The following is a 7,037-nucleotide window of genomic DNA, read 5'->3' on the forward strand; positions in this document are numbered from 1 at the left end:
TTTTTTTTTTTTTTTTTTTTTAACAGACAGCAGTTTTTAAGTGGATTCTGGAAATGAACATCTAATGCAGCTGTCTTAGATGGGTGGATGATGGGGTAGTGATACGTGGTAGGAATAGGCGGGTAAGCAGCATTCTGCTTCTACATGGTATCCAACTTATCTATTCTTACAATCTGAGTGCCCTTTTTTTACAGAAGGCTGGGGTCTGAAGAGCCAGGACTTGGAGCTTGTCAGAGAAGAGAGAGTTCATTCTTTCTGAGCTAATCAACAGCTAAGAAATTTGCAATGGGGTGTTCAATTTGCAGAGAGATCATAGACTGTTTCATGGCAATATTCCTTTTGATCTGTTAATGCTAAAAAAAACAAACCACCCCTCAGTTCCCTGAATGAAAACTGGAGCACTGAGCAATGTGCTTAATTGGATGAAGGACTGTTATGAGGCTATAATTTTTACTGCCTATCTCTGCAACACACACTTCACCTCCTTTTCCTCCTCATTCCAAATGCTAGCAAACATTGCTAGACAAGCTTAAAAAACACCCTCACCATTGAGCTTCCCTGCTAATTGGCAGAGAAAAAAAATCCTTTGACTGAGGGCTATATTTCTGCTGAATGCTTACTTCAGTTTGGCAAATTAAAGGCATTTACATGAAACCCTCCAATCAATATCATGGGTTGTAATTATTCAGTCACACTTGTATTTTCTATTCTAGACAACAGACTGAGTGTATTGAGCTGTAACTGTTAGTGGGCTTATGCAGCTTGTTTTCTTTCAGTAATCATGATCCACAGGCAGTTAGGCAGATGGACTCTATGGGGAAATTAGAAACAACCTTATCACAAAATATTGCAGAGATACAGCAGTAGTCGCTATGAATGCAATGGTATTCATGATAAAGAGTGATCTTATTTATCATATTTCTGTTGGTTCCCGATGGCGTTCTTTTATTCCTGGATGTGAGCTGAAAAAAACAGTCTAGTTAAACAAAGACTCTGCTCCAATTGCAAAATAAATCCAAGCTGGAACTGTTGTGATATTTGAAAGAATATGGATAAAACCTCTCTCTGCAACCTTCCCTTCTCCCCTCCCCTGCCAGTATTTTTGTTTCAACACATCCCTGTAGAAGGGAATTCCTCATTCTTTCTGAGGCTGGAAGTGCTGAAATATTGCAAGAAAGGGTGACCCGGAGATGCTTCCACACTTACCAGAAGATTAGACTGGACAGTTTGCCAGGGTTTTGCGAACTCCAACCCAATTTTGCAAACTAAAGTACACCACAGAAAGTTCTTCTAGGAGTTTGGGGACAGATTTTCAGAGGCACAAATGAAAGTTAAGCCCCCAACTCCCCTCGACTTCAAATATGAGTAGGGTGCCTGACCAACCTTTCAAGCCTCTGATATTTAACCACAGTACCACAGTAAATTTTCACTATGAGGAAGAATCACTTTCAATTGCTATTTATTACCTCACCAGAGTCACAAAAATCTTCCTCACATATTATTTCTGACAGTGACATCAAATATTAGAAGATCTCCCAATACCATGTTTTTTCTTAAACTAGCTACGTGTAGTGGTGCCCACTGAAGAAATACAGTGTAGTGAAATATCTGTCCAGTTCTTACCATTATCTTCTCTCTTTCCAGTACATGTTGCAACAATATAGCCATAACTTTTCCCCGTGTATCTTACCTTTTACTGAAAACTAATAGGGATGCTTTCTACAAACAGGAGCTCTTTTCATATTAATGTATGATGATAGGGAAACCAAAAACCTACTTACTAGATGGAATCCAGTTCTCACTACCAGACCAGGATCAAGGATTTTTGTGGGTGATATCTTTTATTGGACCAACTGCATGGTTGGGATAAAACTAAACGAGATTTTAAAAGCAAAGCTGTATTCATGAGGTCTGAGGGAAGAGGCAAGCACAGCTATTATTACGTAGAGCTATGAAATCGGAGAAGCGAGACCGTGCCAGCAGTAGCTGACAAACAATTAGCAGAAGAAAAGAAGCAAGATTAATAAGAGATCAAGGCTGACCAAAAGGGGGAGATTTATCATCACCTGGAGTGTGAAGGATGACTTTCAGGAATCAGGTGTATTATAGTATGCCATAAAAATCGATATCAGTGTTTAGTCCTTGGTTCTTAATGTCCAGCCAGCTTATTAATTTTTGCTCTCAAGCTTACCTTTTGAAGGTATAAATTTCCCTGGAGTATAAGGATAGTCAGGTCAGAAAGGAAGTTGTTTTGTGAAAAATGTGCTCCTCCTGGCATTTGTGTCTCTCTGTCTTTTATTATTTCTTCTGTGAGAGGTCATTCTGGCACATAGCTTCTGTCTAGTTTTACCTATATAGTTACCACGAGGAGACCTGGTACATTGGATTAGATCAGGAGTGGGCAATTATTCAGGCTGTAGAGCAACTTAAAGAGTTTTGGTGAACTATTGAGGGCCACTTGTGCACGCACACAATCTCATACACACAAACACTCACACAGCACATCTACATGAGACATTTAACTTTGCATTAGCATAGTTTACTGCGAAGTAAGCATATGCATCTACATGTGCACATGCGTACTTCACAGTAAACCACCCTAATCCCAAGTAAATTTGCTACCCACAAATGCAAGTAGCAAAAATATTGTTGGTCTAATAAAAGATATCATCGCTACTACTAGTCCTGACTGCCTCGTTGTATAAAGGTAGATTTCAGGCTGGCCAGGTGGGTATCGCAAGTAATTTTCTCAGAGTAGATCTGGTGGTACCTGAGAGCCTGCCTGTAGATTTTCTGGTGTGCATGGGATAACTACTGGTATTGTGGACATACCTAAGCATGGTGGTCCAGGAGGTTTTTATTTACCAGGCCAGTATGTTTTATTTTTTGTTTATCAGGCCAGCATGCAATCACACGTGGTGGAGAATGCACAAAAGACCTGAGAGAGAGGCCAGGAATATGGTGCTCCAATCCAGATTAGGTTTAGGGGGAACATCTAGATTTCAGGACTGAAGGTAATCAGTGCTAAATGGCAAAGCTTGACAGTATTAACATTCAATGAGCTGTGCTCATATTATTTTGGCCCCAAATAACCAAAATCCCACAAGACCAGCTGCTCTGCACAAATTTCTACTTCATCATGAGATAGTTGCTATACAGAAAACAATTCCCTTCTGGTTTTGGATCTGTCTCAAGAACAAGAATTATCTGGTTTAGATTATAGCTTTTGATTCCACTCATCCCTGCTAGCAATTTTTGGCAGAGTTAAACCTGACATTCTGCTTTGGATCTATCTTTACTGTCTTGGAAATATTTTGTAGTCATTTGGATTGTATTATTCAGTTACTTTTATAGCTAAATTTTCTGCCATCCCTTGCCAAATGATTTATCTTTTGTAGGTTATATCAAGACCACCAAATATGGAAGCCTGCCCCCAATTTTTATTAGCAAACTTCTATAAAAGCACCCAAGCTCCATTCAGCTCCCAGCTCCATTTGCTTATGGGCAAATATAATAAAATGTAAGAACAGCTTTGGTTTTCTTTGGGACTGAGCTACCTGAAAAACCACCTCCCTTTCATTTTTCTACCAAGGCAATTGCTATCACTGGGGACACCTCAGCTACACAAACTCTGGTTGAAAAGAGGTCAGTGGCAAAGAATTTTCCATTAGAGGTCCTTTAACTTATGGATTCATAAAATACACATGACAGAATTTCTAGTTTTTTCCAGTTTTCTTAAACAACTGGTTTATTTACTTTGCTCAATGGCAAAAGCATCCTTAAAACAGATCTTATAATTATGTCCCTATCTGTCACTTACAGTGTGACAAGACCCAGGTGTTTCCCATTTTCGTTGATATTGTTATGAATGGGCATACACTGGGATGCTTAAGGGTTTATTGGGATGATACGGTGGCAGGAATATCTAAAGCACTGTGGAAGTAGCTCTTTGCCAGGCAGAACTGAGATTGCTAATATAAAACTAAATGGGCCTGTAGAATATCAAAAATCCTAAAAGGTTCTGGTAGCATCGGAGCACATCCCCAGTTGGGGAGAAACTCTTGGCATCACAGGGAAATAGGAAAAACAAATCCAAAACATCATCATACAAAAGAACAAAAGAAAAAATATACAGTATGTACCTTACTGTTAGCTTGTGTTAAATGCTCATACTGTAACAAACTTTCTAATGTCTTGCAGAACCGTTGCTCACACCGGAACAAAGTCACATGCCAGAGGCCTTATGGGAGTTCTCCTTTTGCTCCCTTGATAGGTATTTATGTTTTTTAAAAGGGAGGATCAAAATGGCTTTCTAAGTAGCCTGCTAATTGTTCAGTCTGCTAATGGTATCTGTAGACTTCTCACAGTATTTGCTGTGTTTAAGAGATGAGAGAAAGCCACCAAGATTGGGCCTCCATTCAGAGTTGAAGCAGCCCAAAGTTTGAGGAAGTTTATATGTGGGGTTTTGCTTCTTTGACCAAGAAGTCTGTACCTGAGTCAGGTTTGGATTCTAGTCCCAGATGCCCCCCGCCACATGCACATAAGGGGTTTGCATCAGGCTCATCTTTTGTTTTATTAATGAACAAACCAAAATTATGCTGAGAACTTGCTTAGTGAGCATGATCTTCACTGTAAGGGTGATCAATGCTTTGCTCTGTTATCTTGGAATCCACTCAAAGTTAGCATTAGTCAGCACTGGCACAGTTTGCCAAAATGAAAGATTTAAAAAGCTAGTATCTTGATTAGTCCATTGTTACATTACCCAATAAATTAATAATTTGGGTAAGAGCTAATGTATTTTTTTTTAAATAAGGTTATAAAAAATCCTGTTCAGTGAAATGCATTCCTGCAGTAGACCTCATTAGCAGTGCTGGCAGGTGCTTAAATAGTTAATACTGGAGGACTCACCAGGAGGTCCCTGATGTAATGCTAACTATCTATGTCACTTCCAGGTTACTCTTAATAACTAAGTTGCTTCTCTGTGTTCCTTGTTTAGGTGCACTCCAACATAGCAGAGTACACCGAAATGTACCCTGCCAGTATGCTATGCTTTAAAACTATGGGTAAGTAGCTTACTGTGTTACCGCTAAGTAGCTTTTTGGCTATGCTGTTAGGATTATAGGAAAGTAGGTCTAGAAGGGACCTCATGAGATCATCTAGGCTCATCCAATGTACAAAGCAGGACTGTCCCTGACAAAACCATCCAAGCCAAGTGGCTGTCTAACCTGCTCTTGAAACCTTCCAAGGATGGAGAGTCCACAACTTTTCTCGGTAGTCTCTCCCAATGCTTAGTCACTCCCAAATTAGTCTCCAACCTAAATTTCTACTGCTTCAGTACAGTAATAGCCAACTTCTTGTTTACCTCTAAAATAACTCCATTGAGTAAAATGGAGTTATATAAGAGATGATCTTGGCCAAGAGGTTCCAGTAACAGGATATTGCTCTCACGGTTTTACTTACTATTTTCTGGTAAAGTAATTTCAACCTATTGCAGAGGACAAGCCCTTGCCCTTTCCACCCGTCTGCTGACCCTCTGCAGAATATAAACCTCACCCATATAGGACAAGCACACTGTTTTACTTAATAAGGACCACATTGCCTATGCTTCTGACATGATAAAACCTCCCTCGCAAAAACATTAAAATTCAGCAAAAAATGCCTAAAGGCACCATTTAATTGATATCTCTAATGTTCCATGTAGAGGGTGAGATGATGACATATTTCATGGAGCTCATAATCTTCCGTGTTAGAAAAACACAGGTGGCACATAAACATATAAATAAACCTAGAAGGACTATACCCCAGCTCTGAAAGTTTGGAGGCTGTGGGATGATGGATTTGTATATGAATACAGATGCAAGTTTCCTGGCATGGATTATTCTCTAACATGCTGAATGCTGCCTTTACCCACTGTTCTTTAAGGCACTCATTACATACTGCACACAATTATTGCTGCTTTTCTTAAAAAGAAAATGAGCCCTTTAAAAGATTGGCAATTTATTATGCTCGCTTATTATTTACCTGTTTTAAAGTAGGGATTTCACAGCATAGGGAGTCATATTACTTGCAGTCTGCTGTTAATACAAGCTAACCTTGGACACTAGGTTCAGATGCCCAAATCTGCACTCAGATCAGATTTCATTGCCTTGTTCTTTCTTCTGTTTTTCTGGTGGGTTTGTTTGGATGGGGAGTATCTTAGCAGCCAGCTGCTCTTTCCAGGCTGCTGTAACTCCACCGAGCCGGAAGCCTGTAGAACCTGAAAGAGGTAATCCCTCAAACACGTTTTCCCAGATACAAGTATGTAACTTGTATGTAGTTGTATGTAAGTATGTTGTATACAAGTATGTGACTTATATACAAGTATGTAATTCTGAGTACACAATGTCTCTTGCTATTAACTGTTGTAAGCCTTTGTTGGGAAGGTCAGCACATAAATGGCACAAGTAAATAAATAAATACTTCTCTTGATGGAAGACCTTTGTAGGCAGGCCAAGCAGAGAGCTAAAGTGACCTACTGTCCAAAGTACAGATCTGTGTGCCAATGTCATCTGAGAGTCCTGAAATAGGAATATTGTCCCAAAACTGAAATACCAATCATTCTCCGACCTTTCCCCCTGAACAGCCTTTTGGTACCAGGCAGTAGGCCTGTGTGAAGTGGATAGTATTCACTTCGGATTTGGCTGATTCAGGGGACAGTGATTCAACTTGGTGATTTGAATCACTGTCCTGAATCAATTTGCCTGAATCTGATTCAGAGATTCAGCCACCACCGAATCAGCCGAATCTCCAAATCGAACAGGCCCCATCCTGGACCTACTCTTCCAGCCCCAGCATTCCGGCACTTAAAAAAAAAAAAAAAAAAGGCCTGCACTCGCTGGCTCCTGCCAGGTGGCGGGGTGCAATCCCTACTGCCCCGCACTGCATGACGGGGCTCTGCTATGAGCCCCCAGAGGCCCCAACGGCTGCTGCAGCAGCCAGTGGGTGCAGGGCTTTTTTTATTTTTATTTATTTATTTATTTATTTATTTATTTAAGAGC

The sequence above is a fragment of the Gavialis gangeticus genome, unplaced genomic scaffold (assembly GCF_001723915.1).
Source record: "Gavialis gangeticus isolate Ggan-Ray unplaced genomic scaffold, GavGan_comp1, whole genome shotgun sequence".
NCBI lineage: Eukaryota > Metazoa > Chordata > Crocodylia > Gavialidae > Gavialis > Gavialis gangeticus.